This window comes from Schistocerca piceifrons, chromosome 8 (genome assembly GCF_021461385.2).
Source record: "Schistocerca piceifrons isolate TAMUIC-IGC-003096 chromosome 8, iqSchPice1.1, whole genome shotgun sequence".
Classification (NCBI taxonomy): Eukaryota; Metazoa; Arthropoda; class Insecta; order Orthoptera; family Acrididae; genus Schistocerca; species Schistocerca piceifrons.
In genome coordinates, this window is record NC_060145.1 from 199,446,763 (window position 1) to 199,472,953 (window position 26,191).

The following is a 26,191-nucleotide window of genomic DNA, read 5'->3' on the forward strand; positions in this document are numbered from 1 at the left end:
ATAGAGTCTTACCTCCTTCAATAACGTGTGCTGCCATGACGTCGCAAACTTGAAGCTGACGTCCGCCATGCAGTTACCCCAAATCTTAGCTTCTGTATTGATCGAAAATCCCGCCCTGCGGCAGTTATGGGTGTTCTAATCGTTATGATCATAGTCTAAAGTCTGAAGGAATCACGTTTCATTCGTAATTGGATTCGTTCAAGCGATATTTTCTTTTTGATACATGAATTTTGCTTCCGCTGATACTTTTACTGTAGTGGTTTTATTTCCCTCATTCGACTTCAGATTTTCTATCAGTACACCTCTTTGTCAGGAGGAAAGCTTGGAAACCGAGCAAACATAGCAAAATACGTTCTCAGTAATTTTCAAAAGAGGACATAACCGAACATCAGTTTCATCAGTCCGTATTGAGGAAAATGCTAGTTCACAAAAGCATTTAACCATAAAAATGTCTGAAATTAACTTCCTGATACTGTGTTGTTCGCTAAAGCCCTATAACACTTAGTATTTAAAACAATATTGTGTGCACATGACAGAAGTTAAGAACAAATAAAAACCGTAAATAAGAGTAAACTGCTAACGTTTTGGGGGATCCAATATGGCGGCGACTGTTTAAAGCGAAATACTGCGTAATTTATAGCACCATCTCACCTTATTACACGTCCTTGTGCAGGTATCACCTTCGTGTGAATAGATACTTTTCGACTGACTGCGAGTCAGGAAGGTGCTCTCGATGAGCTTCGCTACTGAAAGTAACAAGTTCTTCATTGTTCTTACACATGTTTCGCGAAACGCTTTTGATCATTGGTGTCACTTGCTTTATCTGTTAAGCCACATTCTGTTTTACTCTCGTAGAATTTAGATTACTTGGTTTTCGCGAAACGTAGCTTGCTTAGCTATCAATAGGTATTTCGACACGTGTTCTGGCCCATATAAACGTTCTTGTTTCCCCTATTCGTTATTTACGTTCACTTATACCAGTTCTCGGTGCGTTTTCATGCCCTTTTGTAATTTTAATCATTGTAAGACTCTCTTTTCTGTAACACGTGGCCATGCCCCCTGTGACTTAAGTATTCGGACTTGTGTATGCTCAGATTGTGATCAGAACCGCCATTGCGCTTAAATACGTCTCTATACAGATTAATCTGAAATTATGGTTCCACTGCACAGTGTTCCTTTTCCCACGGTCATGATTCCACATTTTTGTAAAAGATTGAGGTAATTTTCCATGGACAGTAATTGCACATACCTGGCATATAAAGGTTCGTTCTTTCAGCGTAAGAGGTAACTTTGTTGCTACATGAGTACTAGATGCGGGACAGGTACACTGATACATTCCGCTGCACAAATCTTCATTGATTCAAATGGTTCAAATGGCTCTGAGCACTATGGGACTTAACATCTGTGGTCATCAGTCCCCTAGAACTTAGAACTACTTAAACCTAACTAACCTAAACACATCACACACATCCATGCCCGTGGGTGGATTCGAACCTGCGACCGCAGCAGTCGCGCGGTTCCGGACTGAGCGCCTAGAACCGCTCGGCCACCGTGGCCGGCCTTCATTGATTGATGATTCATTTCATAACTATGGTTTCAGGGCTATAAGGAGGATTGTTAATGTATGTAAGTTATGTGCCTTTGACAGAGGTAGTATCGGTTCTGAATAACATGGGTTGCTAACTATTGATAAGCAAGTAAAAATAAAAGAGATTCGTTTAATTATCAGTCATAAACGAACCAAGTAAACAAACAAATACTCGAAACCTCCACGCTTTACCACAGATCAAGAAAAAAAGTGTCGATTTAAGTCAATGACTCTACCCTCACAAAAAAGTGGGACTCGAATTCGTGCACGAAAAGAGTACAGCTACTGTTTTTTTTTTTTTTTTTGGATGTAAAAGAAAATCTTAGTGAGTTCCTTGCGAAGAGCAAAACAATAAGTGACTTCTACTACTTAAGTTGTGTGCAACGAAGATGAAAAATACGTCATAAGGGTATTGGACTGTAACTGAAAAAAAATCATTCATGAGAAAATTGCTCACATTGCTACTTTAGCATCGAAAACAGAAGGATTTCAAACTGCAGATCAGTGCAATGCGCAGTTTATTCACGAATTTTGACGCCGAGTGACTCCCCCCTGTGACGAAAAGCAGCTGGTGCCTGGACAGAGGAGAGGAACACACCAAGCACACAGATATAGGAACACTTACTTTAAGACATATTGCCATTCTGAAGCTCTACTGACTGTCTCTTCGTACCGCCTGAGTGTTCCACTTTGAAGGCAGGGATACTGATGAGGTGAACTTCCTTTGGCGTAGCACATTCAAAAGAAATGTGTGGGACAGAAGTAAATAGTGATGTTTTACTTCTAAAATACTCTGACACTATTTACCAGTACTTACTTATTTTACGTTTTTGCTGTTAGTGTACTGACAGTGCTCGTAGACATTATGCCTAGCATCAGAACAAGGAAGGCAATGCAATTAACAGTTACACCAGAGTGGTATCTCCCTCCTAATATAGTCCTGAACGACGTCATTGGATCCACGGATCAATCAAGAGACAGTTTGGTGACATTAATCTCAATCTTCGTCATCATCGCCATCATCATCATCCTTTCAGAAATTACGCTATTCGGCCTGTTCCGGCCTCAATCAATCTTTACCTTGGTCGTCCCGGGTCTCTAGGGCCAATAGGTCTGCATGGCAGTGTAATTTTGGGAAGCCTTATGTTGTCCATTATTTCTAAATGCTCTTCTCAGTTGCTTCTATATTCGTCCATTTTTTCGTGTGTTGCAAATATTTGTAATGGAAACCGTGTGTCTTGGTTTCTTATTTTATTAAGGCGTGCGTCTATCAGTAGTGTCTTGGCTACGGTCCTTCAATCGCAATGTCCAGGTTTCACTGCTATGTAGAATAACCGGCACTGCCATCATCTTGTACAGCTTCAGTTACGTTTCGGGCCCTGCTTATTCCAGTGTTCTGCGAATAGTTCCACACATTCCCTGTCATCTCCCAAATTTATTATTTATATCTTTACCGTAATTGTATGGGATATCACAGCCTAAGTAATTAAAATGTTGGATCTGTTGTAAAATTCCATCATCTAAAGTAATCTTTACACTCTTGGTATATTTGCCCTGGAATGCAACAGTTATTGATTTTGATGTAGAAATTTTAAAGTTATATTCTTCACAGACATTGCGCAATAAATAAATACTCTCTGAAGATTATCTTCAGTGTTTTAAGTACTCACTACCTCATCAATTTATGCTTAGCACATTTAAAATGTCCTTCCTAACTTAATTCCAAGTAGTTCTTATTCCGTCCATCTGTGTAGGATATCGTCCGCATAAATGTTAAAAAACGTGCGTGGTGATACACACCCATATCTTACTCACTGATTAATAAATGTATTTCTGCTATTATAATTAGGTAACTTGAGTCTCCAGTAGGTGTCATTAAATAATATTTTCGTACACATTATTACGTGTTGAGGGTTTCCAAGTTTGGCCGTTATACTCGGTAGTCCTTTGTCTGTTTACCGTATCGAAGGCCTTCTACAGATCTGCAAACGGCATATAGGTGGGCTACCTGTATTCCTTTTATTTTGTCAATAGATTGTCGATATAAGGTCTCCCTTTTCAAAATCCATTGCTCCTCTTGCAAGAGCGACTTTGCTAATCACTTTATTCGGTTATTTAACATACCAGCTTATAGTTTATACATTGAATTAATATACTTCTATCCCTGGTTTATATCTTTCTCCTTTCTGAAATACAGTAGCTACAGTTGTCTAACTACGTACAGGGGATCTTCGTTGCAAGCCAACAGGTTTTTAAAAGCTGAAAAAGGCGGAATTTGAGTAAAAGTCCTCCAGTCTTTATGAGTTCGATATTTATGCCCTTTGGTCTTAGTATTTTCTTATTACACCTGTAACTCTCCTAAGGAAAGTAAGTCTATATATATATTTTTTTTCTAATTCTCCGGTGCTGTTCAGGATTAGTAGAAATGACTGACACAGGGTTGCACCAAATGCTTTATAATGCTCAATCCATTCTGTATATAATACTACGTCTATTCGTGCGTTGTGTCTTTCTAGTTTCTGTAAATACTTTAATAATTTACAGGCAATGTCTTGCCTCCCTTATACATAGTGTCCCACGTCACTCACGAATTTTTTTTCCAACTCTCTCTACGTGCTCTTCTTGCCAGAGATTTTGCAGTATTTCTAGTGGCTGTATAAAATTGTCTAAAATCTTACTTCAGCAGTTGTATGATAGTAAACTTCGCGAGGATGAAAAAGTCAGTCATATAGTTGTGAACAAAGTTTTATAGAAACCTTTGCCCTGGGTTTCGATAATTTTAAAGTTATCTTCTTCAAGAGGTACAATGGATCCTAAAAATTACTGTATTGGTTACAAAACTGTTTTAAAAATGAGAATGTAACAGCTGTAGCCAAAATTTCGTATAACAAGGGTATTACACTGAATGAAGTCAAACGGTTCTTCTCTATTGGGCATCAATTTATCAATTTAAAGAACACAAATAATCATAAGCCACGACTTAGGATTGCAGCCCTATAGTAATACAGACATACAGATCAAATGCCAAGTGTAGGGGCCCATTAACATAAGGCTCTTGCCGACGTAGAAGTTAGCTAATGTGCAACAGAACATATTGATGCCATCTGGATTGCAGTAATACGTATATACCAAACAGACAACGTCAACTGCCCAAATTTACAGGCTCTTGCACTAAGGTAAGATAGCTGCAGAGGTCCCTAAATGTGTGTGCATAAGAAATTCACGTAGCCTGCACTGAGTAGATTATGTAAATACAGTAAAAAAGAAAGGAAAATCGCGTCTTGTATGAGGCCAGCGTTAATCTAAAATTACATAAACTTAAACGAATTTAAAAGTGCTTATAAAAATTGAATGTGAAAACGTTGTTGTAACAGATTACGACAGCAACGACATTTCTCCAGGCATGTAGTAAGATTGCTGTGAAAAGTAATAAATACCCTAAAGAGGGGGGTCATATTAAATTTATCGAACTTGATTAGGAAAATGGAGTAACTTCCATTCAGCATCAAAGAAGTTTATAAACAGTAGCTTATACAGAGCAACATTGCAACGACATTTCGCCGTCTATATAGTAAGCAGTGCTAGTAAAAGTAATAAATACTGTAAAGAAAGGAGGGGATGGGATATTATGAACTAAAATTTCTTAAAAACTGATTGCTAAAATGGAGAGAATTCTAGTTAATAGTAGACAAGTTTCCAAACAGTAGCTTGTAATAGCGCGACATTTCAACTTGCTTGTAGTAAACAGTACTATTAAAAGTAATATATATTGTAAGGAAGGAGGAGGGGATACCGTGACCTTAAATTATTGAAAGACAATTCCAGAAATTGAGCTATTTATTTTTAGGATTAGAGAAGTTTACAAATGCCAGAATGATGCAGAACAAGTAGCCTAAACGACACTTGTCATATGAGACATTGTGTAGGTTCTTTAAATGGCCTACACATATCAATAAATATTGACGCTGTCTCCGTATGGCAAAGTTATTGTAGGGACGCTGACAGAACGTTGATGGACAGATATAGCAACTCATTTGTCTTTTTTTTACCGATCTCGGTTTCTGTCGGTCTTCCGAGCTGATGCGACAAAGACGTATGTAATCCAGTTGTCTCAGTATTGTCTTGAGTTAAAAGTCCTAATATGTGGGAGTCGCAAGTTTTTAATTCTACTCCCGAGCTATGTCCTACGTTTCTTCTCCCGATGTGACAAGGACTTGCATTTTAAAATTTAGCCCTTCGGAGAGAAAATTAACACGTAGAAAGAATAGCCGCCGCAGCCACGCCGGCATTGTTGTACATCGTTGGTGAGAAAAGGGAAATACTAAGCTGCATACCATAAAAACTATAGGAACTAACATTCAAGCAATGTTTCAGAATTGCCACAACGCCCTTAATACGCACGCGTCTATACCTGCGTGCGTTTCTGGGAAGACAATTTTTGGTGCGGATTCCCGATAATTGATGCACATACCCTCTCCCCAAACAACATAACATCCGTCTTAAGAACACACAATCAGAACCCATGTCTTACGACTTTGATTCTACGTTTAGCATTTAAAAACTTTTGCAGGCAGTAGCTTACAGCAGAACAACAATGCAGTGACATTTCCCCGTGCTTGTAGTGCATAGTGCTATTAAAGGTTACACGTACTGTGCTCAAGGATGTACCATAAACTAAATGTTTTTGTTAGAAGCTAATTGCCTAAATGAAGAAACTGTAGCTTAGCCCTAAAGAGGTTTACAAACGGCAAATGAAGTAGAGCTGTCAAATAATTTTTAAGGTTCAATATACCTGCTGAAGAAGATAATTTTAAAATTGTCGAAACCTAGGTGAGGTGTTCCAATAAACTTTTATTTGCAAGTGGCTGACTAATTTTTAACCTCTCCAAGATTAATATTGTCTAGTTTGCTCTGTTTTTAAATGTAGGTAGTTTTCATACGCTATTTATAAATTAATCTCAACAGTTCTTCTTAAAATATGCCTGTCTTTGTTGTTGCTGCCCCGTAGGACTTAGATGCAGCGCTAAGTGGCTACACCACTTGAAGCATTGTATCAGTTACGAGCTGTGCGTTCTATTACTGAGCATAGTTATTTGAGTGTAACAATCTTTGCAGTTAACGTGAGTTGCTAGATGCGAATGTAGCGTGGCAGCGAATTTCGTAAACGCATGGCAGAGGAGGCATGGGAACCAACGATGTTCGCACAGCGATCCAGCGACGCTCACAGCACCCGGATATAGCCGTAGGAAGATGGCGGAGCGGCGAGCAGTCAGGGAGGCGAGACCCACTGCTCCTCGAGATGCTCCGGCTGGCCCTTGTGGACTCGCTTTGTCCTTCTTTTCTTCTTAATTATTTATCTATCTCTTCTTCTTATTCTTCTTCTTCCTCTTTGGCGCTACGTCCCTTGATGGACCTTGGACTCTTCAACAATCTGTTCTCCGCTTTTCTCTTCCATCCTAGGACATCCATATGGAAAGATCGGTCAGCCCATTGTCCAGCCTTCTAGCTCTTGCTCAGCCCTTCCTTCTGGTGAAATACAATCTGTATTTTATCATTCTTTTGCGCATTTTGGTTTGTCTTCCTCTCCGTTAAGTCCGAATCGATATATTGTATAAGATCTGATAATTTTCACTATATATTTTCCTACTGGCCATTAAAATTGCTACACCACGAAGATGAGGTGCTACAGACGCGAAATTTAACCGACAGGAAGAAGATGCTGTGATATGCAAATGATTAGCTTTTCAGAGCATTCACACAAGGTTGGCGCCGGTGGCGACACCTACAACGTGCTGACATGAGGAAAGTTTCCAACCGATCTCTCATATACAAATAGTAGTTGACTGGCGGTGCCTGGTGAAACGTTGTGATGCCTCGTGTAAGGAGGAGAAATGCGTACCATCACGTTTCCGACTCTGATAAAGGTCGGATTTTAGCCTATCGCGATTGCGGATTATCGTATCGCGACATTGCTGCTCGCGTTGGTCGAAATCCAATGACTGTTAGCAGAATATGGAATCGGTGGGTTCAGGAGGGTGATACGGAACGCCGTGCTGGATCCCAACTGCCTCGTATCACTAGCAGTCGAGATGACAGGCATCTTATCCGCATGGCTGTAACGGATCGTGCAGCCACGTATCGATCCCTGAGTCAACAGATGGGGACGTTTGCAAGGCAACAACCATCTGCACGAACAGTTCGGCGACGTTTGCAGCAGCATGGACTATCAGTTCGGAGACCATGGCTTCGGTTACCCTTGACGCTGCATCACAGACAGGAGCGCCTGCGATGGTGTACTCAACGACGACCCTCGGTGCACGAATGGCAAAACTTCATTTATTCCGATGAATCTAGGTTCTGTTTACAGCATCACGATGGTCGCATCCGTGTTTGGTGACATCGCGGTGAACGCACATTGGAAGCGTGTATTCATCATCGCCATACTGGCGTATGACCCGGCGTGATGGTATGGGGTGCCATTGGTTACACGTCTCGGTCACCTCTTGTTCGCATTGACGGCACTTTGAACAGTGGACGTTACATTCCAGATGTGTTACGACCCGTGGCTCTACCCTTCATTCGATCCCTGCGAAACCCTACATTTCAGCAGGATAATGCACGACCGCATGTTGCAGATCCTGTACAGGCCTTTCTGGATACAGAAAATGTTCGACTGCTGCCCTGGCCAGCAGATTTTCCAGATCTCTCACAAATTGAAAACGTCTGGTCAATGGTGGCCGAGCAACTGGCTCGTCACAATACCACAGTCACTACTCTTGATGAACTGTGGTATCGTGTTGAAGCTGCATGGGCAGCTGTACCTGTACACGCCATCCAAACTCTGTTTGATTCAATGCCCAGGCGCATCAAGACCGCTATTACGGCCACAGGTGGTTGTTCTGGGTACTGATTTATCAGGATCTATGCACCCAAACTGCGTGAAAATGTAATCACATGTCAGTTCTAGTATAATATATTTGTCCAATGAATACCCGTTTATCATCTGAATTTCTTCTTGGTGTAGCAATTTTAATGGCCAGTGGTGTATAAGCTTTTGTATTTAATGGTTGTACCTAACTCTCCAACCCTCTGCGTCTGTTTAGAATCCATAAATTTTTGTCAATATTTTCATTTCAAACACCGTTATGTTGTTCGTACCCGCTTCAGTCATTGTTTACAAACGGTCACACGAGGGGATAGCATATTCTTAATTTGGTTGTTCCTGTGATTAGTGAGTTCTTGGAAACCTGTAAGTTTAGGTAATAGGCTCTGTTTCCTGCTTGCATCCTTTCGCTGAAACATTTTCTCATATTACTATCTCTGGTCAGAGGACACCTAAATAATGGAGGCAGCTGACAGCTTTAAATCATTTATAGAGGCCTTCAGGTCATGTGGTGTTCTCCTAGCCTTATAACTTGACGTAACCATGTATTTGGTCCGCTTTTCTTTTACAGGAAGTCTAATTTTTACTCACTCTGCTTTCATTATTTTGTACATTTCTTTAATGAAGTTTAAATCGCTTGCCACAATTCCAATATTATATGCATGTGCACGTATCTGACTAGATTTCATCATTATTGTTCCTCTCTCATTTGTTTGTTAGGTCAGACTATGCAGTGCTAAGCTGAACAGGACTGCAGCTTCATTTCATCTCTAAAATTAAATCTGGTGGTCATTTCGTTGTTCACATTTACTTTTGCCTTTGTGTCCTTCATTGTTAAATAACCTTCTCAACTTGTCACAGATGCCCAGTTGTTTTAGTGCTTTACACGATACTGGTCAGTTAACACTATCAAAAGCTCGCTTAAGATCGACAACTGTTGATCTATGTCATATTCATAAAAATTTCTCCATTACTTGTCTGGTAACAAACAGTTGGTCAGAAGTGTCTCCATTTGGTAAAAATCGACATTGGTATTCTCCGAGGATACTTTCAGCGCACTTCTTTATCCTTCTATTCAGTTCCCCTGGCAACATGATGTACGCTGTTTTCCATACAGTTACGCCTCTTTAATTTTCACAAGCTAACTTTTCTCCTTTCTTGTATATATAGGGCATATTATTACAGTTTTCCAGTCCTTACGGATGCTTTCATTTTCCCATATGTTACTGATTAGCGTAAGCATTTCATTCATATATTAGAGGATGACCGCCAAATTTTATGTTCTGGCACTGTGAGCAAGTGCTCGGTGATTTCAATTAATATATCATCAACTGCACCTCCTGCATTGTTGGTCTTATTGCTTCTTGCCCTTCATCTGCTCTTACCGCTATATTCTCCTCCTTTTGTTGTGGGGTCTCTTGATACCTGGCCTGAGTTGGTATTTAGCATATCGTCAAAATGTTCTGTCCATCTTTGCAATATTTTTTTTGTCCGTCTTTGATTATTCTTACGCTTTCTATTTTTAAATACATTTTGTGTTGGTTGAAAATTATTTCTCGTCTTTCCTATTGCATGGAAGTAATTTCCCGTTTAATTCTGTTCCTTCAGTTGTTCTGTCTTGAAATTTTGTTTTCGGCCATTTCTTTTACTTTTTCTTACATATCCTATGAGCATTAGACCCTAATTCTTTATGCCCCTTCACGTTTCTTCTCTCTCTCTCTCTGTAGCGTTCTCAGTCTTGCTGCATTTTTATTTTCTATTGCTAGTCTACATTCATCATCATACCATTCATTTCTTTCCTTTCTTCTTATCCCAGTCGTTTCTTATGGTGCTCCTTTCACCCTTTCTGGGTTCCGTTCCCTCTAGCTTGATTTACCATTGTTTACTGTACAGATATCGGTGAACATTAGAACTATACATTTTTGGAGCATAGTACGTAGTATACACTCTCGCTTGCATTTCTTATGCTACTCTTTTTTCAGGCAATGTAGAGGCGCCTTTAATTGGACGGAGAACAGTATATTGTTAGGCGTGGATACAAGCGATACACTTGACCGTAAAGCAAGTTATCCTTTTTGTATGTGTGCCTAATTTCACTCTTAAGCCATAATTTATTACGTTTACACTGCACCTTATTTGTGAGTTTCGTGCTGTGCTATAGCATTTTGTGGGGTCACATTCGAACGTAATCACAATTTACTGAACCTGACCTTCGTATTGGGTCACACAATTGTTTCCTGGTGCTGTTAGCATCTCGTAGTAAGCACCGAAGCCTTGACAGGGTGCAGTCTTGGTAGTGTTTGCCACAGCGGTATGCAGCAACAGCTGAAGGTCAGAATATAGTATAATAGTACGATTTGTAGTACATATTATACAGGGTGCTGGACTGTTATACCTGCAAACGAGAGGGTGAGTGGAGGACAATGAAACGAGCAAATAATTCTAGCAAACATAGGTCTGTAAACCAACGGTTTTCACGATGCGACGTCTGCACAAGAGCAGTCACGCCAGTGTTACAACACTTGAAACGTCCCCTTTCAATAATTATACATGACTGTGCTTAAACTGACACACAGTACTTTTAGCGTAACGCAATCTGACTTTCAATAATCCCTACAAAAGAATGGCCCTGACTAACATTAACCTATACCTTTCACAAATCACTTACCTCACAAAAATCTTCGTTACTCGAACTACTGCAATACAACGAGCGCCGCTACTGCCAGCTAAATAAAAGATTCAAACTACTGAAGGCACTAACTACTAATAGGCATAGTTAGCAATTGAAAGATTTTGATAGAGAACAAAAAATGTATTTACCTCAATACTGTTCAAAAGTCATAACGTACATAGCAGTTCATGACATCCAGTCTTACAAATTTCAAAACTCCGCCATCTCTCTCCCCACATCCACCACTGCTGGCGGCTCACCTCCAACTGCGCAACGCTACGCGCTGTTCACATCCAGCTGCCCAACACTACAATGGCAGACAACAATGCAAACCAGCCACAAACTGCACACAGCACAGCCAGTGATTTTCATACAGAGTGCTACGTAACGTTGCCAATATAAAAACCTAAACAGCCTACTTACATAGCCCCCATGCTCCCCACAAAAAATTTTACAAATTGTTTTGAGCACTGGCCAATACAGATTTGAAAAAATTTTTCATAATTACAGTAAGAAAGATCTCAAATGCACACACTTATTAATACAATGTTGGCCAAAAGCTAAAATTTTCTCACAGTCCATAAAGACAGTCCTGATCATTCATCACAGTAAAATTGCAGTGTTTTTCTGAAAGTCTGAGCAGTAAAAGAAAATGCACACGGAAGTAGTGGATTTCCATGCAGTCTTGAAGAAGTAGTGTTGTCCTTCCAACGGAAAGACAGTGCTGACTCTCGACATGCAGACAAGTAATGGGTCACAACAGAGCAAACCCACAGCAGAGTCATTCGAAGTTTTGAAGAATCTTGGTAGGCAGGTCATCACAGAGTAGACCCACTGTAGTCCTGGTAGAGATTACGGTATTGGTGGGCCACCAGAGGTGCAGACCCACTGCAGTCCTTGTAGAAATAATGGTACTGGTGAGTCAGCAAAGGTGTAGACCCACTGTAGTCCTTGTAGAAATAATGGTATTGGCGGGTCATCAAAGATGCAGACCCACTGTAGTCCTTGTAGAGATGGCCAGCAGCCATCTGTTGTGACTGTGCAGGTGCACAATCACCATTGAAGAGTCTTGCGGATAATATAGCAAGTCCATAACCACCACTTATGCACTCACAAAGTTTTTGGAATTGTCCCTAGAACCAGCAATGCTGTTATCCAGTCCCTTGCTGAATTATTAACACACGTGCAAACACTAACAGTCCCAACTTCTCACATATTGTCCATATACTATGACCAACAGAAACGTGTGCAGTGAAATGTAACTTACAAGTTACTTAATTTGATGAACTGGTGTCAATTACAACTTTATAACATAAGAATACAATTACAAAGGTACAAAATACATCATTAAAGAACATAACAATACAGATAACATTTGTAGTAAAACAGGCTTTACAAAAGAATAGAAATAAACATGTACATCATTGTTACAGGAATTATGACATAAGTAAATACATAAAAGATCAGAATAATTATTTAAACATCAATTTCACACAGGAGCATTAAAACAGAACAGAATTAGTAATGTCTAACATCTTTACAAAGTAAATAACATATTATTAATGCAAATTATATTTGAGGATAACAGTATTCCTCATCATAGTTCATGTAGCTGAGTATTAGAAAAATTCTACAACATCTACATCTACATCTACATTGATACTCCGCAAGCCACCCAACGGTGTGTGGCGGAGGGCACTTTACGTGCCACTGTCATTACCTCCCTTTCCTGTTCCAGTCGCGTATGGTTCGCGGGAAGAACGACTCTCTGAAAGCCTCCGTGCGTGCTCTAATCTCTCTAATTTTACATTCGTGATCTCCTGGGGAGGTATAGGTAGGGGGAAGCAATATATTCGATGCCTCATCCAGAAACGCACCCTCTCGAAACCTGGCGAGCAAGCTACACCGCGATGCAGAGCGCCTCTCTTGCAGAGTCTGCCACTTGAGTTTATTAAACATCTCCGTAACGCTATCACGGTTACCAAATAACCCTGTGACGAAACGCGCCGCTCTTCTTTGGATCTTCTCTATCTCCTCCGTCAGACCGATCTGGTACCAATCCCACACTGATGAGCAATACTCAAGTATAGGTCGAACGAGTGTTTTGTAAGCCACCTCCTTTGTTGATGGACTACATTTTCTAAGCACTCTCCCAATGAATCTCAACCTGGTACCCGCCTTACCAACAATTAATTTTATATGATCATTCCACTTCAAATCGTTCCGCACGCATACTCCCAGATATTTTACAGAAGTAACTGCTACCAGTGTTTGTACCGCTATCATATAATCATACAATAAAGGATCCTTCTTTCTATGTATTCGCAATACATTACATTTGTCTATGTTAAGGGTCAGTTGCCACTCCCTGCACCAAGTGCCTATCCGCTGCAGATCTTCCTGCATTTCGCTACAATTTTCTAATGCTGCAACTTCTCTGTATACTACAGCATCATCCGCGAAAAGCCGCATGGAACTTCCGACACTATCTACTAGGTCATTTATATATATTGTGAAAAGCAATGGTCCCATAACACTCCCCTGTGGCACGCCAGAGGTTACTTTAACGTCTGTAGAAGTCTCTCCATTGATAACAACATGCTGTGTTCTGTTTGCTAAAAACTCTTCAATCCAGCCACACAGCTGGTCTGATATTCCGTAGGCTCTTACTTTGTTTATCAGGCGACAGTGCGGAACTGTATCGAACGCCTTCCGGAAGTCAAGAAAAATAGCATCTACCTGGGAGCCTGTATCTAATATTTTCTGGGTCTCATGAACAAATAAAGCGAGTTGGGTCTCACACGATCGCTGTTTCCGGAATCCATGTTGATTCCTACATAGTAGATTCTGGGTTTCCAGAAATGACATGATATGCGAGCAAAAAACATGTTCTAAAATTCTACAAGAGATCGACGTCAGAGATATAGGTCTATAGTTTTGCGCATCTGCTCGACGACCCTTCTTGAAGACTGGGACTACCTGTGCTCTTTTCCAATCATTTGGAACTCTCTGTTCCTCTAGAGACTTGCGGTACACGGCTGTTAGAAGGGGGGCAAGTTCTTTCGCGTACTCTGTGTAGAATCGAATTGGTATCCCATCAGGTCCAGTGGACTTTCCTCTATTGAGTGATTCCAGTTGCTTTTCTATTCCTTGGACACTTATTTCGATGTCAGCCATTTTTTCGTTTGTGCGAGGATTTAGAGAAGGAACTGCAGTGCGGTCTTCCTCTGTGAAACAGCTTTGGAAAAAGGTGTTTAGTATTTCAGCTTTACGCGTGTCATCCTCTGTTTCAATGCCATCATCATCCCATAGTGTCTGGATATGCTGTTTCGAGCCACTTACTGATTTAACGTAAGACCAGAACTTCCCAGGATTTTCTGTCAAGTCGGTACATAGAATTTTACTTTCGAATTCAATGAACGCTTCACACATAGCCCTCCTTACGCTAACTTTGACATCGTTTAGCTTCTGTTTGTCTGAGAGGTTTTGGCTGCGTTTAAACATAAGTCTTATCAGATAAACATATAAAGACAGGAAGAACATAAATACACAAGGATACACAAACACATAGTGGGATAACACAAGGAAAGGACAGGGTTTGTTTTACTGCAGTATTTTGCAAACAAAACTTTCTTTACTTCTCGAAGATCTCCCTTCGTTCTTCATTATTTCCAAAAAGTCCTATGTATACCTGCTTTCTGTATTTTTCTCATATAACCTCTCAGTGCATTTCTTCAAATTCATCGCAACTCATTCTCTTATAGGCTACCCCCTCTTAAGCTAACTTAAATCTACTGAGCTCAGATGCTAAACTAAGGGACGAGGCAATGCAGCAGCACAAAACAATTAACACAAACAGCAATGACAAAAAAATGGAAAATTGCAAAGCAAGCTACAGTAAATCTAAATTACCAAGCAATGCAACATTATAACAAATATGAGCCAGTGTGCAGCAACAAGAAAAATAAATCAGTAGTAAAACTAGCTTAACAGAGTAATACAAAGTGAAATTTAGTAGCACTATGCCTGGCAAACAGCCGCAGCAAATGCAATAACTTATATCTAAACATGAGAAAGCTCAAGCAGAAAAAATATTACAGTAAAAATGGCCATGTTTAATACCTATGTCACATCCTAATACTAGAGTGATGCATCACTGTAACTTGCTCTAGCAGACAAGTTACCAAGTCACTGACAAAAATTATGTATGCAATTCCTGTGAAGTGGAAATGTCTTTTTGTGCTCCCTCATTTTTTTGGAGTACATCCATCATAAAGTTATTTTTTACTGGATCTGTAGGCATAAAATATTTATATTAGTACATCTATAAAATTTTATTTTAACCAATGCTGCAGTGTAGCTAGGAACTAGATATTAAACAAAATGAGTAAATAGATACATAAAGCAAGCCATATGGCATTTCTCTCAACTAGCAAGACAATAGCCGTGAAATGTTTCTCATCGTTTCATTAGGCATTTTAGTAAATATCATAAATTAAGAGCTACACAGTATAATCATATGTTTTCAAGTTTGAGCGTGTCGTATTTGCGATGCTTTCTACAAAGGAATTTCAATAGCGAGGATAATGGCCTCTTTTTTTTTGTTTTTCTCCACCTGTGCCTCTGAAAGGCACACACTAATGGCTTTTTTCCAGGCGTTTGTCGCGCAGCTGGGTGCCCACGACGCATTACGTGCAGGTCACTTAACTTTCTTACCGAAATATTTACAACACCAGTTTGCACTACAGTGGCAGTCTCATATACAAAATTTCACGGGTCGAGAATTTGCGTTGCAAATGTGTAGAAACAAAATCTTATGAACATAACAGTGTCCAAAAAATTTTCGCCGGCATTGTGATACATTCACGCATTTACACACATTTATAACTCTTAAGGTACGATTCTTGGTTTCCAACATCCTTTTTCACAAATCAGAGTCCCTAACCACTATTCATTACTCCTTACCTTATTACACATATATATATTCGTCGACACGTCAATCTTGCGACGACACTTCAATATTTCATCATAATAAATACGTAGCATAATCAAATTCCTCATATAGCATCAGCTTATTGATCATAAACATACCTCAACAGCATAATACACACTGTCATCGTAATAACAACATAACACCTCAGTCAAATCTCAAAATCGTCGAAGCTTTCTGTAATAATTTCAAAACCTAAAAAAATTCTCTGCTCATTTCAATAGTGTCATCTACCTCAAACGTACTTTAAAAATCATGATCTCATACCAAATACATCATTCAAAGCTCTCATAATATCACAATGGGTCCGAAAAAATATGAACAGTTCACAAAGTACAGACAAAATACAATTTCATAAGTGTGAAGTTACCCAACTGTGTAATTGCGTAAACATGTGTCACTGATGTAGTAAAAAAATGTTTGTTTCTCAGTTAAATAATCAGATAGCTGTGTAATTTGTGTGTTAGAGAAATATGGTACCAATGTGTAAAGTTGTATAAGCAAATACCATATTAGCTAGGGCTCCTTGTGCTTACCAAACACATGGTACACAAAGTAGGCGTGTACCCCCCTGAGGATTAATGTAATTATACCCTCAGGTGTTACAGATTACAGCAATGGAATGAAATGTATCACGGAAAACTTTCTTTGTAATTCAAAAATCTTTAAAAATAAATGTTTTAAGTATAAAATTAATCACTCAAATACGTGTACTGTAACGCTAAATGTGCGTCTTGCTGTAAGATAATCTCTGTGGAAGTGTCGTAGCTATCGTCGTCCGAAAGCTAAGTTCTGCAGAAGCCAATGTACTTACCTCATGATAAACAAAAGTGAAATGTTTTGCGTATAGATATCGTAGTTATTACGTACCTTACCGTGATCAAGAAAGTACTATAATGTAACGTATTGTTGTGCTACGAAAAAGGCTGTCTCATTGTAGCTATAGCAGAAAAGTTACTACTAAAACATGTTTTACTTTCCAGAATAATTCAGAAAAACTGTGCAGATATAAAACAGAATCACCGCAAAAGCAACAATGTAAATTGTGTCACACATTAGTAGCGTCGTGATATAATCGTGTAGCTGTCACATAAACTAACCACTGTGTCATCTGGTATCTCACAGAAAGTACTTCAAATCCAGAATGTATTTTCAAGTAAACCAAAATGTTGCATTAAAATCTCATTAGCAGTACTGGTAAATGTTCTAAGTATGTGAGCCTTATAGACGTTACGTAATCGTGCAACTAACAAGCAAGAATGTACATACACAATAACACTGGGTCGTCTGTTCACAACAACAATGCATTCGTAATTTCTGTTTAAATAAGTTCTCTTGGTTCATGACTGGATATTTAACTTCAAACATTGTTGCATGTTAACAGATTCTAAGTCTGACAAAGTAGACTAGCAATTTAAAGTGAAAAGTTATATGGCAAAGACAAAGTTAAAAGGCAGATTATCTTTCAATAAACGGTTTTACATGTGAAATGTGGTGTAAACCTTTACTCTTCCTAGTACGCAGAGGTTCAACTTGAACGGAATTATCATGCGGTATACGTCGGTGAGGAATGCTAAAATTTTTCTCAAGGTTAGCGTCTTATGTTATTTTTCTCTGAGCCAGCCGGCGCACGCGGCTGCCTGCGGTGCGAGACATTGTCTGTTCCTTCGTTGGCGCGCGGCGTTATTGGGATTAGGAGACCTAGCTTCTACAAATTCACCTTGACGAGAAGGCCCTGCCCTGTTTGAAGCTCGCCAGCTCTGATGAAATTCAGGTCTGTCGTTTTGTCGGTAGTTTACATAGTTTCTTGTTTGTCGGTCATGTGGTGGAGAATTTCTCCCGGAATAGTAACTGCGTGGTGGACCGTTGCATCTGAAGTTATTCTGTCTCCCTAGATAATAATTATTTTGGTTCCCATATTGTCTGTTTCTATGGTTGTCTCTGTCACATTCATTACTATGGAAAAGCGATCTTTCTCTGTAACTATTATTCTGCCAACGGTTGTCATACGGATGGTGTCTGTTTTGGTCACGATTTGTGTTGTGAGAATAGCCTTGTCGTGTCCAGTTATTATTTCTTTCGTCGCGGAATTGTGACGGATGTGACCTGTAATTGTTGTGTTCCTGTTTTCGCATCCCATGACTGTCTGTGTCAATTTCTAATTCTTGTAACAGTCCTTGAAAAGCTTCAATGTCGTCTTTGCAACGTCCTGCTAAAATAATACGTCGTAATTGTTCAGGCAATTTGATTAAGCAAATGCGGATGAGTTCTGAAGGGCTGTATGGGTTTGAAAGATATCGATTCTTGTGCAACATGTCTTCAAAATATTTCACAAGACTGGAGAATTCCGATTGTTCGAAATGTTTCATCATTATGATGCAATGTTTTACTCGGTCTTGTGTAGCTTGAGACCAATATGCTGAGAGGAAGGCATGATAAAATTCTCCTTCACTGTGACAATCGTGAATGACCGATCGCATTCTTACAGCTGGTTCATTCTCTAAGTAGCCACTCATAAATTCTAATCTGTGCGGCAATGACTAGTTGGGAGGAAAACAATGAGAGAATTGGTGGAGCCACGCTTGTCGATGAATGTCATTGCCAGAATTCTTAAATGTTTTAAATTTACGTGTAGTAATAAAAAGCTTATATTCAAAATCATCGTGTCGGCGAGTAGCATATCGGTCATTGTTACGTTGTGTCGTCGGTTCCATCTCAAAATTCGGTGCACCTTGCCAATTTCTTTCATAATTTCCGAAATGCCTTGTGTTATTATTTTGTGACTTTTCCGTATTTCTAAGTCCCTCTTCCTGTACTGGAGCGCGAGTGTCCCCTGAAATATGTAATTCTTGTATTACTTGTGCCAACTGATCTTGTACCTCCCGGATTTCTCTTTTGTACTGTGTATTGATTTGATTTTGATTTTGTTTGAATTTTCTAATTTGTTCATACTCTTCAGTGTCAGTGAAAGCTATAGGTCTTGTGTCATTCAGATCTTCATCTACCTTTGTAGATAAGTTAGTGAACTGATCTGAAAGTTCGGCTACTTTATCCGATAGTGAAATTATTTCCTCTGTGTGTTTTTCTGAACCAAGTTTCAGAGTGTCCATTTGTGTTGAAATCGTATCTACTGTGTCCTTTAAGTTTTCCTGAGTTTTTGCAAGTTGCGTAACCGAATCGGTAGATGCAACTGAGTCAGTTTTAGCTTGCAAGGTCTCACGATTTTCATGAACAATAATTTGCAGTTCTTTTATGGCTGCTTCGTGATTCTGTAATGCAATTACATGCCGTAAAAAAATAGGTTGAAAATGCTCACAAATTTGTGTTTTTACATCATTACAGGCTTTTTGACATTTCGATTCAATGTTATGTAACTCAGTAGTTATATCTTCACGTGTTTGTTCAAGCGTGGTGTGAAGATTTTGTTCCATTGCGTCTAACTGTTGCTGTGTTTGTCTCTGATTTTGTTCCATTGTATCTAACTTTTGAAGCTTTTGCTCTGTTTGTCTCTGATTTTGTTCCATTTGTTGCATTAATTGCAATAATAATGTATTAGTGTCTGGAATGTGTTTCTCTATGCTTTTTGGCAGTGCATTTTCACCGGCAACATTCACGTTTTGACAAGCAGAAAATGTGTCTTGACTCATTTGAGCAAACGGTGAGGACCCAAAACCTTAGTCTACAGTATAGCCAGTGATTTTCATACAGAGCGCTACGTGGCGTTACCAATAAGAAAACCTAAACAGCCTACTTACACACTGCTGATGTCTAAGACTACGTTTACTTCGAAACACCGCAAGTGAGGTGATAATTCAAGTAAAAACTGCCCCCGTTTTAGTTTATCATTCCGGATATAGAAGTACTGGTAAACAGCGTTTCGACAAGTGTATCGGTCGTGCTTCGGCAGGTCCCCCCCGATTTGAGCCCTTTTTTGTGCGTGGGGTATATAATACCTTTAGTGTGTTCCAGTCCTGTTGAGAGTTGCGATGAACGCCGCGAACGCGTTGTGGGTAGCTATGAATGCACTTGGAACAGGCCTGGGATTTTTGAACGTGTACGGCCGTCAACGAGAAGACTTGCTCAAGCCTGCCTTCACATGAACTGTGACCATACAGAACAGCTGTTGTGATGTTGGTGAATAACGCAATCAGCACCAAATGCTTTTATTTTAGAGCCATAGTCAGTTTCGGACATTCATGTCCACCTTCAGACGGCTAACGTTTCTAGTTACATCAATGTTTTCAACAGCAGCTTGCCGTCAGCTCCAGCAGTACGTTCCCGCGTGGACGGCATCCTTCCAGTGGATGCTCTTTGCTTTGTAAATAAAAGTGTCGAGTATAAAGCACATGACTGATGTGATGAATATTTTGAAGTGTATTTCACGAGCCACAGCGATTTGTTTAAAAATATATGTACTGTACACTGCAGCACCTGGTACATTGTCCTGGAAGAACGAATCGCCGTCCACTGGAACATATTGCTGGGGCTAATAAGGTGCTGCTGTTGGAAGCATTCATATAACTGGAAACGTTAGCCATCTGAAGATGGGTATGAATGTCAAAACCGGCTCTAAAATAAAAGCATTTTACAAAAGTTTCTTTGGTCAGGGCATCCGCAGGGTCAGCTGTATCTTGAACCAATTTTACTAAGGCACTAGCAGTTTGAAGACTTATGGCCATATCACCAGGTACATATTTAGACAACAAGAAATAAATAATGGTAGTTATTTCAAATTGCGGGCAACCACAGCTGAATATCCACATTCAATGAAATGATCTGCCAGGAGTGTCCTCAGATGATAAAAGGTTCTTTTTAACAAGTCATAGCGGGAAGATAACTGCAAAAGAGCCACTCCCCATTACTCACGCGCGCTACATTTTAATTAATATGACATGACCGATGGGGAGTGGGCGTAAAGCAATTACCTTACCGCTATTATTTGTTAAAAATATCCTATATCACATGAGGATGCGCCTTCAATTGACCTGAAATCGATGGTGACTTTTAATAAAGAGTATTTTACAGCCAGTGCGGATCATTTCATGATAGTGTTTGAGCTTCTGTACATCAAAGTAATACCTGAGCTATAAGCAACTAATTATGAAAATAGATAAAAACACAAGTGTACTTAAAAAATTAAAACATGATGAATAACATGTCTGAGACTGTAGAAGACCCAACCTTCACACTTACACTACTGGCCATTAAAGTTGCTACACCAAGAAGAAATGCAGATGATAAAAGGGTATTCATTGGAGAAATATATTATACTAGAACTGACATGTGATTACATTTTCACTGAGAAATCAGTACCCAGAACAACCACCTCTGGCCGTAATAACGGCCTTGATACGCTTGGGCATTGAATCAAACACAGCTTGGTTGGCGTGTACAGGTACAGCTGCCCATGCAGCTTCAACACGATACCACAGTTCATCAAGAGCAGTGACTGGCATATTGTGACGAGCCAGTTGCTCGGCCACCATTGACCAGACGATTTCAAGTGGTGAGAGATCTGGAGAATGTGCTGACCACAACAGCAGTCGAACATTTTCTGTATCCAGAAAGGCCCGTATAGGACCTGCAACATGCGGTCGTGCTTTATCCTGCTGAAATGTAGGGTTTCGCAGGGATCGAATGAAGGGTAGAGCCACGGGTCGTAACACATCTGAAATGTAACGTCCACTGTTCAAAGTGCCGTCAATGCGAACAAGAGGTGACCGAGACGTGTAACCAATGGCACCCCATACCATCACGCCGGGTAATACGCCAGTATGGCGATGACGACTACACGCTTCCAATGTGCGTTCACCGTGATGTCGCCAAACACGGATGCGACCGTCATGATGCTGTAAACAGAACCTGGATTCATCCGAAAAAATGACGTTTTGCCATTCGTGCGTCCAGGTTCGTCGTTGAGTACATCATCGCAAGTGCTCCTGTCTGTGATGCAGCGTCAAGGGTAACCGCAGCCATGGTCTCCGAGCTGATAGTCCATGCTGCTGCAAACATCGTCGAACTGTTCGTGCGGATGGTTGTTATCTTGCAAACGTTCCCATCTGTTGACCCAGGGATCGAGATATGGCTTCACGATCCGTTACAGCTATGCGGATAAGATGCCTGTCATCTCGTCTGCTAGCGACATGAGGCCGTTGGGATCCAGCACGGCGTTCCGCCTTACCCCCGCGAACCCACTGATTTCATATTCTGCTAACAGTCATTGGATCTCGATCAACGCGAGCTGCACTGTCGCGATACGATAAACCGCAATCGCGATAGGCTACAATCCGACCTTTATCAAAGTCGGAAACGTGATTGTACGCATTTTTCCTCCTTACACGAGGCATCGCAACAACGTTTCACCAGGCAACGCCGGTCAGCTGCTGTTTGTGTATGAGAGATCGGTTGGAAACTTTCCTCATGTCGGCACGTTGTAGGTGTCGCCACCGGCGCCAACCTTGTGTGAATGCTTTGTAAAGCTGATCTTTTGCATATCACAGCATCTTCTTCCTGTCGGTTAAATTTCGCGTCTGTAGCACGTCACCTTCGTGGTGTAGCAATTTTAATGGTCAGTAGTGGAAAACCTTAAAAGTCGGGCGACGGAAAGCATTGTGAAAGCTTTTGTGGCTTGTTGCATTATTCACCAACGTTCATTAACGGCCACTGAGTTTGCAAGATCATACATGAATAACATAAATTGTTGTAACGTATCTGTCGTGAAGGGCATATCTGCAGTTGAATCCTTGGGGAGCAGTGCAGAGTACACGGACGAGGTGGAGTGACGCGGTCGTTCTTCTGACGTCGTCAGAGGCCGGCCGTGAGGAGCTGATGACGGCGACCTCGCGCGGAATGCAGGGAATGTGCCACCCGGCACCGGCACCGTGGGGGCCTTTCAGCCACGACTCAGGGTCCACACTGAACTGCTTGCTGCTCCGCGCACGCTGCGGCGGCGAGGGTGCGGCGGACCCGTAATTGGATCACGAGGAGGTCTCTTCCAACAGTTCCTTTATTGGGATCCTGTGGCTGCCTTTATAGAGGGCACTCAAGTATGGATTCTTACTTCGCTAGGTTTGTTGCTGTTGGCGATGTACGTTGAAGGGGAAAAAAAATCGCAACACCAAAAAATAATGTAGAGTAATGAAATTTTGGGAATATATTTTTCTAGGTAACATATTTAAGTGATCAACATTGTAAAATCACGGGTTAATATAAGTGCGAGATAAGCCAATTAAACGTGAAATGCTGGTATGTTAATAAGCGGTGTACGCGCCAGAATGTTCAATGCATGCATGGAAACAGGTGCTGGATGTCATTTTGTGGGATGGAGTTCCATGCCTATTACACTTTGTCGGTCAATACGGGACCGTTTAAGACTGGTTATGAATAAATCTGTAGTTGTCACCTGGTGATTACCCTTTTCCTATTGAGTCATCAGTCCTCTGAGTGGTTTAATGCGGCCCGCTACGAATTCCTCTCTTGTGCTAACCTCTTCATCTAAGAATACCACTTGCAACCTATGCCCTCAATTATCAGCTGGATGTATTACAGTCTCTGTTTTCCTCTACAGTTTTTGCCCTCTACAGTTCCCTCTAGTACCATGGACGCCATTCCCGGATGTCTTAACAGATGTCCTATCATCCTGTCCCTTCTCCTTGTTATTGTTTTCCACATATCCATTTCCTCTCCAATTCTCTGCAGAACCTCCTCATTTCTTACCATATCAGCCTACCTAATTTTCAACGTTTGCCTGTAGCACTACATCTCAAGTGCTTCGATTCTCTTCTGTTAGCCGGCCGTGGTGGCCGAGTGGTTCTAGGTGTTTCACTCCGGAACCGCGCGCCTGCTACGGTCGCAAAATGGTTCAAATGGCTCTGAGCACTATGAGACTTTACTTCTGAGGTCATCAGTCCCCTAGAACAGAACTACTTAAACCTAATTAACCTAAGGACATAACAAACATCCATGTCCGAGGCAGGAGTCGAACCTGCAACCGTAGCGGTCGCGCGGTTCCAGACTGTAGCGCCTAGAACCGCTCCGCCACTCCGGCCGGCCTACGGTCGCAGGTTCGAATCCTGCTTCGGGCATGGATGTGTGTGATGTCCTTAGGTTAGTTAGGTTTAAGTAGTTCTGAGTTCTAGTGGACTGATGACCTCAGATGCTAATTCACATAGTGTTCAGAGACTGAACCATCTCTTCTGTTTCGGTTTTCCTGCACTTCATGTTTCACTACCATTCATTGCTGTCCTCCAGACGTACATTCTCAGAAATTTCTTCTTCAAATTAAGGCCTACGTTCAATACTAGCAGGATTCATTGACGAGGAATGTCCTTTCTGCCAGTGCTATTCTTTTTTTGATGTCCTCCTTGCTCCGTCCGTCACTGGTTATTTTGCTGCCTAGGTAACGGAAATTCTTAACTTAATCTATTTCGTGACCGTCAACCCTGATGTTAAGTTTCCCGCTGTTCTCACTTCTGCTCCTTATCATTTCTTTCGTCTTTCTTTGATTTACTCTGAGTCCATATTCTGTACTCATTAGGCTGCTCATTCCATTCACCAGATCATGTAATTCTTCATCACTTTCACTCAGTATAGCAATGTCGTCAGCGAATCGTATCAGTGATGTCCTTTCACCTTGAATTTTAATTCCACTCCTGAAGCTTTCTTTTACTTCCATCATTGCTCCTTTGATGTAGAGATTGAACAGTCGGGTTGAAAGACTACATCTCTGTCTTACACCCTTTTTAATCCGAGCACTTCGTACTTGGTCGTCCACTCTTATTATTCCTTCTTGGCTGTTGTACATATTGTATATTACCCGTGTCTCCCTATAGCTTACCTTATTTTTCTCATAATTTCGAACATCTTGCACCATTTTACACTGTTGAATGCTTTTTCCAGTTAGACAAAGCCTGTGAACGTGTCTTGACTTTTCTTTAGCCTTGCTTTCATTATCAACCGCTACGACAGAATTGCCTCTCTGGTGCCTTTACATTTTCTAAAGCTGAAGTGATTGTCGTCTTAACCCATCCTCAATTTTCTTTTCCATTTTTCTGTATATTATTCTTGTGAGTAACTTGGATGTATGACCTGTTAAGATGACTGTGCAATAATTCTCACACTTGTCAGATCTTGCATTCTTCGGAAACGTGGATGATGATTTTCCGAAAGCCAGAACGTTTTACGCCAGACTCATACATCCGACATACCAACGCGAATAGTAGTTTTGTTGCCACTTCCCCCCATTGATTTTAGGAATTCTGATGGAATGTTATCCATCCCTTCTGCCTTATTTAATCTTAAGTCCTCCAAAGCTATCTTGAATTCTGATTCTAATACTGGATCCCCTACGTCTTCTAAATTGACTAATGTTTCTTCTTCAATCACACCACACTTCTCCCTCATACAGGCCTTCAATGTACTCTTTCCACAAATCCGCTCTCGCCTGTGCATTTAGCACAGGAGAGAGCACGAGAGGTTGTTTTGACTTTCCTGTATGTAAGTCGGTGCTTCCGACCATCATTTCGATTTATTGACATTTTTCATGCAGCCACTTCGTCTTAGCTTCCCTGCACTTCCTATTTATTTAATTCCGCAGCGACTTGTATTTCTGTGTTCCCGAATTTCGCTGAACATTTTTGTACTTCCTTCTTTCATTGATCAAATGAAGTATTTCTTCTGTTACCAATGGTTTCTTAGCAGTTAACTTCTTTTTACTAGTTTTTCTTTCCAACTTCGTGATAGTTATTTTTAGAGATGTCCATTACTCTTCAAACTTCTACCTGTTGAGGTATTACTTATTGCTGTGTCTGTAGCTATAGAAAACTTCAAGCGTATTTCGTCTTCCTTTGTAGTTCCGTATCCGACTTCTTTGCGTATTGATTTTTCCTGAGTGATCTCTTAAAATTCAGCCTACTCTTCATCACTACTACATTTAATCTGAGTCTATACCTGCTCCTGGTTCAAATGGCTCTGAGCACTATGGGACTTAACTTCTAAGGTCATCAGTCCCCTAGAACTTAGAACTACTTAAACCTAACTAACCTAAGGACATCACACACA